Source organism: Nelumbo lutea, chromosome 6 (genome assembly GCF_056320005.1).
Source record: "Nelumbo lutea isolate HS-2025 chromosome 6, American lotus-T2T, whole genome shotgun sequence".
Classification (NCBI taxonomy): domain Eukaryota; kingdom Viridiplantae; phylum Streptophyta; class Magnoliopsida; order Proteales; family Nelumbonaceae; genus Nelumbo; species Nelumbo lutea.
In genome coordinates, this window is record NC_142689.1 from 61,421,391 (window position 1) to 61,437,304 (window position 15,914).

At 36.3% G+C, this 15,914-nt stretch overlaps 1 long non-coding RNA gene across 1 annotated transcript; it reads left to right on the forward strand.

The window, feature by feature from the left end:
- Positions 1 to 12,519: 12,519 nt before the first annotated feature.
- Positions 12,520 to 15,601, forward strand: LOC148849168 (uncharacterized). Its single transcript, XR_016101348.1, has 2 exons — positions 12,520 to 12,874; positions 15,402 to 15,601. It is a non-coding gene; the product is annotated as an uncharacterized LOC148849168 (long non-coding RNA).
- Positions 15,602 to 15,914: the final 313 nt, after the last annotated feature.

Here is a 15,914-nt window from a genome sequence, read left to right on the forward strand (position 1 = left end):
TGACTTCCATACCATTACTCTGCTTGGACCAACACTATTCTCTAATTGCTCAGCCTGACAACCCACTATTCCCAACTAACTTGAGCATCAGATTACCTAACTAGGGATAACTCATCGGGCCTCTGACCACTTTTTTGGTTTTAAATCTTGGAGTATGGCTTCGTCCTTCCACCTTAGCTCTACCCAATTGACAAGATTATCTAACTGCAGCCTCAATTCAAAAACTACCTTGGATTGAGCAATATCACATATAATATCAAATCTTATAGGACCGGCCCATGCTACATCATTTTTTGTTATGAGAATTACTTGGTTTGTTGTTATACTTGTATCAGGCACTTTTTTAGTGATCATTTGAAGCACCCCCAATTGTACAAGATGGGAGAAATGGGACATTTGAGTGTAAGGGGATAGACTTAAATAATAATAACACAAAGCCGTGGACCAACGATTGCGATAGAAGTAACTAGTTCTATGGATCCTTTAAAAGTAAATAAAAGTCTGGATTAAGAGAAGATTACAATAGATATTCCTAAAAAGTGAGCCTGCTAAGGCATTCACTAAAGATAAACATGGGGAACAAACAACTGACAGAGCTATGAAATTTGTCAGAGCATGTTTCCCCATAACGACGTGTGGTAGATGATTGTGAGCATGGAATAAAAGTGAATTCACTCCATGAATCACAGCCTCACATGTGTCATTACATCCATGGCTTAAAGATACAAGCCCATAACATTTTAGTGAATATTCTAGAATTCTTGATAAATGTATATGAGCTTCACCTATAAATAGGGGGTCCCTAATGCGATAGACAAACAGTTATCTCTCAGACATATTTTAACATTTTAGAGCTTTGGTTATCCTTTCCCAGAGTTCTAATCTCAGCCCTTTTCACTTCTTAAAGGAGTCTGGCTTTAGTCCAGGCAACTACCGTGGGTGCATTGGACATATGAACCCACCGATCACATGCGACCATGTTGATATTTTAGAAAAGACCTACTTTTAACGGATGTTCAGTTGTAAGTTCAATACACCCAGTTCAACCACCTGCAAAACCACAATACTCAAAATGTATGGTTCTTTTGTAAGATTAAGATCATTCAAACTCTCCCCCCCACCATCTCTTGTCCTCATCTCCTCTGAACCCTAACTCGAGCATCCCGTCGACCACCTCCAGAAGCTCATTCAAGACCCATCCCACCACCACCTACACCACCACAGCTCCTTCCGGCAAGAACACCATGTTCATTAGTCCTGCCTCATGAGCCCCCACCAGAACACTGCATCTGTTCAACACCCAGAAGGCTCTTGTTCTTTTGCGTAAAATAAGAAGAAATGCATTTCACATGCAGAGAAATCTCGTAGACTTGCATTGTAGAGAATTCTAACATTCTATCCTTTTCTTTCTTAAATTTCACAAAAGGCTTCAATGTCTCTAAAGTGGAGGCACGGATGAGAAGAAGCATGACTATTAACGGCGAAGAAACTAACATCTTCCTTGCGTCAAAATTTAAACTCGTCATCATCAGATACTAAAACCTGAAAAAAGCTAAAAAAACAAGCTATTCAACTCATAGTATAAAGATTAAAAACAAAAAATAAAGTGCAAACGAACAAAAGAATGAGCAAAAATTGAAGTGGTTCAACGAAAAAGAGAAGAAAATAGGCGGTTATTGAAAAAGATCAAAACCCACTTTGCTGCTTGAATGATCTAAATCATCAAATAAACCTCAAGCCAAGACAAACATGAGCTCAAGGAGAGAGAAAGAGCATTTGACCAGCCTTCAATCTAGAACAAACAAGGAAGCAAACATAGAACTAAGAGAGGAGACCAAAGAAAACTTTCTTCATCAATGAAGCCGAATGGAGGCGACGGAGAAGCTGCCATACAAAAACGAGAAAGCTTGCTGGTTAATGAATGAAGTGGGGAAGAAACATTGGAGACATGGAGAAGGCTAGTCAGAGACATTAAAGCCTTCTAGGATTTGAATGCATGCAAAATACTATTGGATTTTAATCTCATAAGAGATTAAGTCCAATGGGTTTGATTGGTCAATTACATGAGAAATTGCACCTGTACACTTGTTTGAAAAAATAAGTTTTTCTCTTACAAAAACCCAGTTTTGAACTTGTCCCACATTGGAAAATTATAAGTTTTGTTTTCAATATTTCAATAGGAGCTGATTTACACTCCTTAGAATTAGTAGAGGAGAGTATGGGAATTCGATACCGCGCAACGCACACGCACACATGTGTGTGGCGCAATGAGGCGGTTTAGAGGCGCACTTTGCTCGCACCCGCGTGGCTTGCGATGGGCGGCTCTGGTTTTGGTACGTTGATGACCGTTGATCACCATTGATGAGATCAATGGTCACGATTTGATCGGGTGTGATCAAGAGGCACAATTCAAAATTAACGGTCACCAACTGTTAACAATTTTTTAAATAGTCACAATGGTTGAAATTGTGACTGTTCAAGGTGCCTTCTCTAAACTAGCACCTACCTTTTCCTCATAACTCTTCACAAATTATTTAAGGAGCATGAATCAGACTCCAAAAACACAATTTCAAAATTCACTATCTCTCTCTCTCTCTCAATCCGGTCTGCTACAATCTCACAGAAGGTTTCTTTGGAGACTCTTCAACTTTGCTGGTTGCAGATTCTCGCCCAAGGCTCTGTTGTATCATGGGAACGAATTTGCCTGTAACCTAGCAGCAAACTCAGTAAAACTGAGTGGGGGAAAATAACGTTTTAAAGACAGTGTCTTCAGACGCGCTTCAGAGCTTTTCCTCCTAAGTTACAGTGACCCCATCTTCCCCAACAATTTTAGAACGTTATTCTGCAATGGAGGCGAAAGCAAGCATGACTTCGATCAAAATGATGAACCAAAATCTTGTTTGACTAGACCAGTTCGATGGAGCAAATTTCAGCCGATGGCAAGACAAGATGATCTTCTTTCTGATCACATTGAAGCTATACTATCTGTTGGACCCAATCACTTCCTGAACCCACTGACAAAGACTCTGAGAAACTAAAGAAGGAAAGAGCAAAACGGGAAGATGACTCACTTCTGTGCTGAGGACACATACTGAATGCCTTATCAGACCGGCTCTACAACTTCTACAAGGAACTTGCATCTCCAAACGAAATCTAGAAGGCCCTGGAATTCAAATACAAGGTGCAAGAAGCAGGTACGAATAAGTATCTTATTGCAGAATACTTTGACTTCACCATGAACGACCATAAACCTATACTGGAGCAAGTTCATGAACTACAGGTGATAGTCAATAAAATTTGATCCCTTAACATCATTCTTCCTGAATCTTTCCAAGTGGGAGCAATCATTGCCAAACTTCCACCCTCTTGAAAGGATTACAGGAAGAAGCTTCTGCACAAGGCTGAAGAACTTACCTTGGAGCAAATTCAGCAACACCTTCGTATTGAAGAAGAGTCTCGAATTAGAGACAGTAGGGATAAGACCCTGACCGGTATGCTGAACTCTAAGGTAAATTTTGTGGAAAACGGATCGAAGAAGACTAACCCTGCATTATAAGTAAAGAAGAAGGATGGGAACTTCAAAATGAGCAACAACAAGAAAGGATCCTGCTATGTTTGTGGAAAGAAGGGGCATTATGCCCGAGTTTGTCGACATCGGAAAGGCGGAACCAAGTCTGCAAACATGGTAGAAGACAATCTCGTGGCCATGATCACTGAAGTCAACATGGCAGAATCATCTTTTGGATGGTGGTTTGATTCAGGCGCCACAGTCCATGTTTGTAAGGACAAGTCCTTATTGAAGACATATGAAGAAGTGACTGATGGCCAGGAGGTACAGATGGGAAACCAAACATGTGCCAAAGTTGCTGGAAGAGGCAACGTAGAGTTGAACTTCACCTCCGGAAAGACATTGACTCTCTTGAATGTTCTCCATGTTCCTAACATTAGAAAGAACTTGGTCTCAGTAAATCTTGTTTGTAAGAGAGGATTCAAAGTTGTCTTTGAATCCGACAAACTAATCATATCCAAGAATGAGATGTTTGTTGGAAAGGGATATGGTTGTAATGGTATGTTCAAATTAAGTATTAATGAAGGAAAAGTTTCCGCTTATATTGTTGATTCTTTCTCTTTATGGCATGATAGATTAGCACATTTGAATTTTAAATCCATAAAGAACATGAGCAAACTAGGTATAATTGCTTACAATAATGAATAAACTGAAAAATGTGAAATATGTGTAAAATCTAAAATGACTAAGAAACCTTTCCCTAGTGTTGAGAGAAATTCTCTACTTCTAGAACTAATCCATTCTGACATCTATGAAATCAATGGTGTATTAACTAGAGGAGGCAAGAGATACTTCATAACATTTATAGATGACTTTTCTAGGTACACCTATGTCTACCTTATGAGAACTAAGGATGAAGCCTTTGACATGTTTAAACTATATAAGACTGAATACTTTAAAATCCTTAGAAGTGATAGGGGTGCTGAATACTTTAAAAATGAGTTTAATTCTTTCTGTGAAGAATTTGGAACAATACATCAGTGTTCTGCTCCTTATACCCCTCAGCAGAATGGCCTGGCTGAAAGGAAAAATAGAACACTTACAGAAATAATAAACTGCATGTTGTTAAAAGCTAATGCACCCTTAAACCTGTGGGGGGAAGCACTCCTAATAGCCTACCATTTACATAACAGAATTGTTTTTAGAGTTAATAACAATTCCCATATGAATTATGGACAGGAAGAAAACCTACTTTAGCATATCTAAAAGTGTGGGGGTTTTTAGCATATTATAGAATTCCAGATCCTAAAAGAACCAAATTAGGACTCAGAGCTAAGAAAAGTATGTTTGTTGAATATGCAGAACATAGCAAGGCCTATAGGCTTCTAAACTTAGAGTCCAACATAATAATTGAAACTAGAGATGTTGAATTCTTTGAAAATAAACTGTGTTCTGAACCTGCAGAAAATGAACTCACAGAAAATGACAGAGAAACTCAGATCTCAATACCTGTTGATAATAATGAGACTGAAAGAAGAAATGACACAACTATAACACCTACAATAGGACTTAGAAGAAGTCAAAAACAAAGAATAGAGAAACACTTAGGTTCAGATTTTATCTCTACTCAGTCAATTGTATTTTTTGTTGAGGCTGATAGAGAGAAGATTTTAAATAAAATACCCATTGTCCTAAACATTGAAAATGATCCAAAAACCTATAGTGAGGCCATGACTTCTAGAGATGTTGCCTTTTGAAAGGAAGCTATAAATGATGAAATGGATTCAATAATGTCAAATAACACATGGGTACTAGTAGATCTGCCTCCAGGATCAAAACTAATAAAATGTAAATGGGTGTTTAGAAGAAAATACAACATTGATAGAACTGTACAAACTTTTAAGGCTAGATTGGTAGTCAAAGGATTTAGTTAAAAGGAAGGGATTGATTACTTTAACACCTATGCACTAGTGGCTAGAACAACTTCTATTAGAACACTTATAGCATTAGTATCAATTTATCACTTATTTTTTCACCAAATGGATGTTAAAACTGCTTTCTTAAATGGTGATTTAAATGAAGAGGTTTACATGGAACAACCAGAAAGATTTGTTCTTCCTGGAAACGAGAAGAAAGTCTGTAAACTGGTTAAATCACTATATGGATTAAAACAAGCACCTAAATAGTGGCATGAGAAATTTGATTCTTGCATTCTAGCTTTTGGTTTTAAACATAATAGTGCTGATAGATGCATCTACTCAAAATTCATTGAAAATTATGTAGTAATTGTGTGTTTTTATGTGGATGATATGCTTATTGTGGGTACAAATATGGTTGGCATAAATGAAACTAAAAACTACTTATCCTTTGTTTTCAAGATGAAAGATTTAGGAGAAGTAGATACCATATTGGGAATAAAAGTTAAAAAGCATAGTAGGGGCTATGCATTAAGCCAATCACATTATATTGAGAAAGTACTTGAGAAATTTAAGCATTTAGGGTTTAAAGAATATAGCACGCCATATGATTCTAGTATAAAGCTAGTAGAAAATACTGGTAGAGCAATTGCACAACTTGAGTATTCTAGTGCAATAGGGAGCTTGATGTATGCTATGTTTTGTACCAGACCTGATATTGCATTTGTAGTAAGTAAACTCAGTCGGTTTATAAGTAATCCTGGTGCAGAGCACTAGAAGGCAATTGGGAGAGTTCTTGGGTATCTCAAGAGAACCTTGGAACTTGGCTTGTTTTATTGTGATTATCCAGCTGAACTAGAAGGGTACACTGATGCAAGTTGGATTACCGGTAATGGAGATAACAAGTCCACATCTGGATGGATTTTTGTCCTTGGTGGGGGTGCGATCTCTTGGACATCCAAGAGACAAACTTGTATATCTCACTCGACCATGGAATCCGAATTCATAGCCTTAGCGGCTGTCGAAAAAGAGGCTGAATGGATTAGGAATTTATTATTGGATATAAAACTTTGGCCTAGTCCTATGCCTCCAATTTCCATTTATTATGATAGTGAAACAACTCTGTCAAGGGCCTACAGTGGTAACTACAATGGTAAGTCCAGACATATAAGTCTGAGACATCAATTTGTTAGGCAACTGATTCAAGATGGAGTCATCACTATAACCTATGTGAGGTCAAGTAAAAACTTGGCTGATCCTCTTACCAAGGGTTTAGCCAGAGAATTAGTAAGAATGACAACCAAAGAGATGTGATTAAAACCCTTTACTTAGTCACCTATAATGGTAACCCAACCTGAACTGAAAAGCCATCAGTATTGGGTTTAATGGGTAATAACAAGTTACAGCAATGTGACTGTTAGCACTGACATTGAGAAATTTCCCATCACAACATAAACAGTGTTGTCCGTTATGATGAGAGGTTGAGATAAACTCTTAATGAAGTTCTGAAATGTGTCAAATAACGGAGCACATAGTGGAACTTCACCTATGTGAACATAGAAGTGGTGCCGCTTCTCATGAGGGTTTTGGTTTGCTCTCGGGATTGTTCATGAAACTAGAAAAGAAGCATATGGCCATAACAGTGCTGAGCAAAATTTGAAACTCTTGTAGAGACTGAACATTTTTATGTATATAGGTGTCTCTGGTCTGTCTTGAGAGTAGTTGGTTTAATGTCTTACCACCAATAACTTTGACAAGGCTCTGAGATAACTATACTAACAAGAGATTTAAGTTGATAAACACCTTTTGTATGCATAACTGTGTCATAGTAGTTTGGATTGAGAGAGAATTATGTAATTGATTAATCAATGTGGGGGATTGTTGGATTTTAATCTCATAAGAGATTAAGTCCAATGGGTTTGATTGGTCAATTACATGAAAAATTGCACATGTACACTTGTTTGAAAAAATAAGTTTTTCTCTTACAAAAACCCAGTTTTGAACTTGTCCCACATTGGAAAATTATAAGTTTTGTTTTCAATATTTCAATAGGAGCTGATTTACACTCCTTAGAATTAGTAGAGGAGAGTATGGGGATTCGATACCATGCAACGCGCGCGCACACACGTGCGCGCGTATGTATGGCGCAATGAGGCGCTTTAGAGGTGCACTTTTATCGCACCCGCGTGGCTTGCGATGGGCGGTTCTGGTTTTGGTACGTTGATGACCGTTGATCACCATTGATGAGATCAACGGTCACGATTCGATTGGGTGTGATCAAGAGGCACAATTCAAAGTTAACAGTCACCAACTGTTAACAACTTTTTAAACAGTCACAATTGTTGAAATTGTGACTGTTCAAGGTGCCTTCTCTAAACCAGCATCTACATTTTCCTCATACCTCTTCACAAATTATTTAAGGAGCATGAATCAGACTCCAAAAACACAGTTTCGAAATTCACTATCTCTCTCTCTCTCTCTCTGTCCGGTCTGCTACAGTCTCACAGAAGGTTTCTTTTGAGACTCTTCAACTTTGTTGGTTGCAGATTCTCGTCCAAGGCTCTGTTGCATCCTAGGAACGAATTTGCCTGTAACCCGACAGCAAACTCAGTAAAACTGAGTGGGGGAAAATAACGTTCTAAAGACAGTGTCTTCAGACGCGCTTCAGAGCTTCTCCTCCTAAGTTACAGTGACCCCATCTTCCCCAACAAATACATTTTTGTTCTTCATCGCAGACATGCATTGTAGAGAATTCTAGTGTTCTCAGAGACATTGAAGCTCCTTCCACAGAATTCTGGCATTCTAGGGCTTGAATTCGCAATTTTAACACAGAGATTTCTCGGAGGAGAACTTTCTGCTCTGAACTCCAGCACGGTTCTTCATGAATCCATCGTTGCTCTTTGTGGAGCCACTGTTGCTCTTCTCTGAGACATCTTATTTCTTCTTTGTCCCAATCCAACAGATTTGAAGATGACAAAGAAGGGAAAGCTAGAAACCCCTTGAAGCTAATTGAGGAGAACTTGCGGACTTGAAACATGGTGAATTTTGGAGGGTTTCGAAGCCCGTGAGATAGGATTAGAGGTGGCTAAGGAGGTTGGAGTCGGAGAGGAATAGAGGATGCAATAGAAGGCCGAATGAATTCCAAAGAGGAACAAACTTGAAATAGGGTGAATTTTTGCATCCGGTTCGACCAGACACATCCTGGTAATGACCAAAGTCCCGTTAATGTTTATACCTCCCAGCCCCATCGACGTGTCTTTATCTGATTGGTAGGTTCACACCTCCAATGCACCCACAAGTGCACAGAACGTGGACTCTAGGAAGCTCCAATCAGGCACCATTCGCACAAAAGGACATGCCAATCAGGTTCTCTTCTCCCTGGTGGCAACTTAACAACCATTACCGTCAGCGACAAACACTCATCATGAAAATCATGAAAAACATTCTTTAGCATGGAAACCAACCATTGCTCAGGTACGTTCTCCTATAATCTTGCACAGAGTGGGAAGGAGGGTCATGTTTCTATGTCTTCAGCATTGTCTGCTCCAAGCACTCAGCATGAAAAACATGACGACATGAAAGAACTCCAGACAGGAACCTGTCACACAATCTGCATTTGAATCCTTCCTATGGATTGCATGAAGGCGAAAAACATTTAGAATCCAACTACTCAAAAGGATCAGTGAAATCAATGCTGCCACTAGCACCTCTCCATTAAAGTGCTTCTAGAGAGTAGTAGCACCAAATTTAGAAAAGCTAGAAGCAGAATGAAGCTCTACAAGACTTTGAGCATATTTCAGATCAGAATGATGAGACATGTTATTCTCATGGATAGTTAGATGATTAACACAGTTTCCAGGGGCAATCGCTCCATCAGATTCCCTACCCAGAGTAAAGGTCAGAAAAGATAGAGGGTGAACAGGCTTGAACATGAAAGAATAGCGACGAAACGATGTGAAGAAGCATGTGTCTTGGTAATGGGCTCATATTCACGACCATCTAAACGGGATGAAGTGGATCCTACACTATATGGGATAGCTGAAGATCCCTCCATTAACGATGTAAAAGTTAAGGGCCTCAATGTTGGCTTTTGTTATACTTCTCAATGTCACAAATACATAATCATCAACACTGGCTCTTTGCACTAGTGGTGGTGTCCATTGTTGGGTCTGAAAACTATATGATGGCCTACTAAAATATGATCCAAAACCATCAGATGCAGAATAATGATGATGAGAGAATTGGTCATTCTCATCCGCACTCTGCTTTCTTTACTGTTTGATGAGATAGAAGACCCAGAGAGTTGAACAACATTATTTGATCCATAAAGAAGACATTCAGATTGGAACCTGTGATCCCATCTTCTGGATAAGGGTGGTGAAAAACTTGTATTAGTTTACCAATACGGTTCATTGGGATCAATGGACCATTCTCCACTAGTTGCATTGGATCCATGTGGCCTTGCAGCCTCACAACAAAGCAGCCCCATCTTAGCTATCTTTTGTGAAGCTTGCTTTTATGCTTCTAAAAGTTGATGACAACCAACTCAGAGTACGATATTAATCATTCATGTGCAATATTTTAGTAACATGACAGTAGAGGCTGTTAGGTTTTGGCTGTAGTTTCAACTAATTATGAGTCCGTGCAAAATGGAGAAGATGTTCTAGAATAGAGGACTTACATGCAATAAATTGAAGTAAAGAGAAGGGTTGAAATCACTCCATACATATTCTAGTTTCTTGCAAAGAGTAATACTAGAAGATAGCTTTCTAAGCACAAATAGAAGCATCTTTTGTACGCTTTTCAACTAACCCAGGTTTACAAAAAGTAGAAAGAGACCCAACTAAAGTTATTTTTTACATACCATAGAAAAAGACAAAATACAGAATAAAATATTTTACTTTCTAGCACATTAACTGCAGCATTCTCCCCCTTAATGTGTTGTTGTTGGACTCCTAATGCTTCTCTTAATTCTTCAAACTTCTCCCTTTCCAATGGCTTGGTAAAAATGTCAAATAATTGCTCTTGGGTCCTACAATGCACTAATTCAATTTCTCCATCTTCAATGGCACCTCGGATGAAATGATGTTTGAGAGTAATGTACTTGCTTCTGCTATGATAACATGGGTTGTTTGGCATAGTAATGGTAGATTTGTTGTCACAATGGATCGATGTAGCATTCTCTTGCTTCATATTAATATCTTTCATAATTCTTCTAAGACAATTTGTTTGAGATATTGCCATTGAAGTTGAAACATTCGCTGCTTCTATTGAAAAAAGAGCCACAGATTTTTGCTTCTTTGAGCATCAAGAAAACACACCACTACCAAAGGAAAAACAATAACCAGAGGTGCTATTCATGTCGTTAGCACATCCTCCCCGATCACTATCACAAAAACTAATCAATCTTAATCCATTTTCTCTATCATATTTAATTCCATAATCCATGGTGCCTTGCACATGCCTTAACACTCTTTTTATATCTCCAAAATGAATGTGACTAGGGCTGTTCATAAATCTTGATAGTAAACTTGCAACAAACATGATGTCCAACCTTGTAGGAGTGAGATAAAATAAGATTCCAACCAAGCTTATATGCAAAGTTTCATCCACCTTCTTACTACCATCTTCCATCATTAATTTTTCATTAACAATCAATGGAGTAGTTACAAGTTTGCATCCAAGAATTCTGAATTTTTTGAGAACTTTTTCAGCATACTTACTTTGACAAATGAATACACCATCATCACCTTGATAAATTTCAATACCCAGAAAGTGATGTAACAGTCCCATGTCACTCATTTCATATTTTTTCAAAATTTTACTTTTGAAATCTTCAATCATTTTTATATTATTTTCAATAAAAACCAAGTCATCAACATAAAGAGCAACAATGAGAACATCATCCATACCTTGTTTCTTTACATACAAAGTAGGTTTTACTACAAGAAAATGGGACTATAGCTACTGCACTTTAGCTATGGTCGTAAAAAACGTAGTTAAAACATGGGATATAGCCATAGGCAAGTTCATGCCCGTGGCAAAAAGATGAAATGTAGCTACGGACATTTTACCTATGGTTAAAAGCTGTTTTTCCGTGGCTAAAAGATACTTATAGCCACAGTTTTAAAGTATCTGTAGTTATAAATTACATAAGTAGAAGTAGACCTATAACTACAGTCATTGTGTTCGTAGCTAAAGAACTCCTTATCTGTGGGTAAAAGCTACTTACAACTATAGCCACGGATAATAGTTATCCGTGGCTATAAATTGATTAGAAAATATTATAAAACAATAAATATATTAAGAATTAATAAAGTAATAAATATTTAATAAATAGATAAAAATTAATAAACAAGTAAAAGCTGTTTTTACAAAACTATTAAAATTAATAAATATGATTAATAATTAATAATTAACAAATTATTAGTTTGTTACTATTGAATAACAATAATTATTAATGAATTCTATTTAATAATAATTAAACTATCAACTAAATTATTAATAATTTCATAAGTACATTAATAAAAAGATAATAATTTCTAAAATATAAACAAATAAATATTGACTATTGTTTAATCAATTAAAACTAATCATAAGAAAATAATTTAATTATTTAAACAAAATAATAATTTAAATAAATTAATAATAGTTAATTATCGTTGAAAAATAATATCGACAATTAAACTGAATTATTTAATTTCACAAACAAATTATTAATAAAGTAATAGTATAGTAATTATTAATTAATTAATAATAAAGTAATTATTTAATAAATGAATACTTAATCAATTAATAAATATAGGTGCTCCATGGACCAAAGGCACCTTGGCTCACCCATTTTACCAAGAAAACCCTTTTTCTTCCTCAAAATGTAATTTTTATCTTTTTTATATATAAAATATGAAAAACTAAAATAGATTAATTAATAATAATTGAAAACAAAAATTTAATTAAACATATAATTAAATATATAAAATGCTGACATGGAACAATTTGACCTGTTAGACACGGATGGTCGAGCTGACCCACGATCCGGAGGAAAAAACGATCCAGCCTCTTAGTTTTAAAAACATTGGTTCATGCCCAGAACTTGGCCCGACCTTAAGTCATAGCCCATATCATAGGTGTAAAACCCAGTCAGGCCCGATTCATTACAACCCTAGCCTTACCAAAGTTTCCCTTTCGAATTTCCTTTTCCCGCGTGGTCTCTCTCTCGCGCCTTTCTATTGCGGAAAACCTGCAATGAAACCCCCCTTCACTATCTTCCCCTCTTTCACTCCACCTCTCCACCAACAAACCTTCTCTCTCTTTCTCGCGGTTTCTCTTTGTCCATGGTCTCTCTCTATCTTTCTATCTCAACAAACCCTTGCGCAATAACTCTGTACCTATGGAGGAGAAGATAACTATGAAGAGATGCACGGTTTCTCTTTCGCTGAAACAAGTTGTGGTAAGATTGCAGGAACAAATTACTTCTCATTTACTTTATTCCCTTAAACATGGTCAATTATTTAGGGTATTTTCTGGTTTCACACTATCTAAGCCTTTTTTTTTTTCAGAAAACCCCATAATTACTTCTGTCGTTTTGTCAGAATGATTACATCAGTTTTTCCTAATTGTAAATAACCGTTATAGTTTTATTTGACTGAAGAAGAGCAATTGGTTCTAGAAATTAGTATATTTCGAAATCCATTTTATGATTATTCATCTTCCCTGTGTAATCCAAATAAATATATCTTTATTTTTAGGTCTTGGGGCAGTTTGGAACACAACAAAGGTAAAACCAGGTTCTATTGTTGTTGTTTTTGGCCTGGGGACTATTGGCCTTTGTAGTAAGTTATCTGGAAACACCTGACTGGTATCATGATTCTGCCCTGACGGCTGAGGAGACTCTAAGAGGTAGTAAATTATTGAAATGCTGGTGCTTTAGAAAAATAAAATACAGCATTTTTGTTAAGTTTCTGCAATTTCTCAATATATATTAGTGAAAAAAGTAAGAAAATTTTAAGCCATTCTTTCCTTGGATTGAGAAAAGTTTTGCAGCCTTTGTTGAGTCATTAGGACTTCAATCGTTTTGCTCCCCGAAATGTAAAGGGTAGACACTATATAATAAATCTCATGCTTAAGAAAGGTGTATATAATAAATCTCATGCTTAAGAAAGGGTTGGGCAGGGATCAGTGTCTTTTGGGCTCAATTGTAAATTATACATAAGGGGGGAGAGGTAGCAAAGACTGTCCTTCTAAAGATGTATGTAAACTTTGAATATATTTTATTTTACTGATTTTGTTAATAAATCTGATGGTTACTTATAAAATAAGAACTATGTATAAAAATACCAATAAATTTGAAGTTCTTTATTAGATACCAATTCTAAGACTAAGGAAGCAAAAGTTTAGGCAATGTGGGGAATTAATATAAATTTTGAAAACATAAGAGAGGATAGATAGATGGATCCAGGATAGACTGTAACTTGTAACTTTTAAGTTTTGAAGCTGACATGGATAAACCATTGGTGCTCCCAATCTTAAGGAACCCCAACTAGATAGATGTTTTGGGTTTGATTAAATCAACTTTCCACTTGGCACGATTATAGCTTTACATTAATGACTTGAGAAATTCATTGGTTAACAACTACTAAAGGAACATGGCAGTAAGAGAGATCCAAAGCTCTGTATCACTTTCTATTTTTAATTGAGTGATTTAGCAATTTCGTCGTCAATTATGCACACTCATCTCAAATGCCTTGGTGAAAATGACATACTACCTTTTTTATTAGAAAATTTCATGTGCATGGAATTAGTCTTCACATCGCTATCATTCCTAGAGATCTGTTGTCAGTGGTTTGTCTTAATCCAATTAGCTACTATCCTTTGGAAGATAATCATAAAGGATGTGCAGCCTCATATAATCTATAAAATATAACTGATTTGATTTGATGGTGGCCCATTTAGAATGACTCAGATGATCCATATTGATTGATAACCATGCCTCCAACTCCATATGGCCCTAATGTAAGGGGTGCGGGGTTCTACCCCTGATGTAAAGGGTGGAAATATTTGAACCAAGAAGCAAATCCCTTGTCACTTAAAAGAATTATTAATATATTAATTAAAAGCTGTCCCTTTATAACTCAAACATTGTTGGATATTTGATAAGTGGGTATTATATGGAAATTTTAAGGAGAAAAATAAATATGAAGCAACAAAACATAGATTTAGTTGTTGAGATGGTCACTTAGCACCCCTCCAAGTAGGAGGTGTGGAAGCAAATCCATAAAACGGTTGTCTATGTTATGGCTAGCAGGAATCACATGCACCCTGCTCTGTCCCATCCCTTGATTGGCTTCAAGCTTAGCTGAGTGTAGCATTTATGGACTAAGACCTACTTAGCCAAGCTTGATTGAAGTCAATGACTTAATTACACAAATTGCAAAAGATGGAATACTAGATTAATTAGTAAGCAATTTTTTTTTGTCAAATGTAGTATCAAAGATTCTTGATATAAACCCAACAAACTTTAGTCGGGAGGATAAGTTAAGGTCAAAATATATATAGCTGAGCTTCAATTGGATGGAGCCCTATTTCTCTTGAGATCTATGCCTCTAAATTTTATCTTCTCTGTAGTCTTGCCTACTAGCACTTCAACAATTTTTTTTTCTAGAAGTTTTAAAGCATTAGCTCTTATGGAACTTTGAGGAACTAAATGTGAACACCCAGTTATGGTAGGTCTTCATGACACTTCTCTTTTAGTTTCTAGTGCTGGTAGGTTCATTTTACTTGAGAAATAATTGGTTGCATTGCAAAGATGGCTTACAAATTGTAGAGTTATGTTTATTTTTTTACAAAATAATAACTATAAATTGACAAGATTTTTTGAGTTAATGTTGCAATTTTGTTTGTATTATGAATTGTTTGAGTGGTAAATTCATAAAACCACTTCATGGAATTCTAATATTTTTCTTGTTATATTTTTATAGGTTGAACTGAAGGAGCAACTTTAGATGCTTGGATGGAGACATGCTGGATCAGATTTTCAAATGTTAATTGTAGATTAATCTCTTCAAGCAGTTTGAAATTTATAATGTATTTTGAACCTGTCGATGTATGCAAATTGTACTTGAGATGTAACTTTTTTACTTTTTATAATGGAATTTCTATTATTAGAAATTTGTGTACAGGTTTTATGTAATGTACGAATGGACCAATGCCCCAAAGATGGTGCCCCATAAGAAAATCTGAGTGTGCATTGGGAACATCTCACTTATCGTTGGGACATGCTCCTAATACATGGTTGGGATGTGCTGTGGGGTGCAGATGTGAATTTCATGTTTCTACTATATATAAGAAATGATTCAGGTTTTTGTATTTAAATTTTGAACAAATATATAATATTTTTTAAAAATATAACCTATAGTAGTGATCGTAATTGCCACTATAAGTCTCAAAAAATACCAACATAGTTTGCAACAATGGTTGGGATATAGTTATAG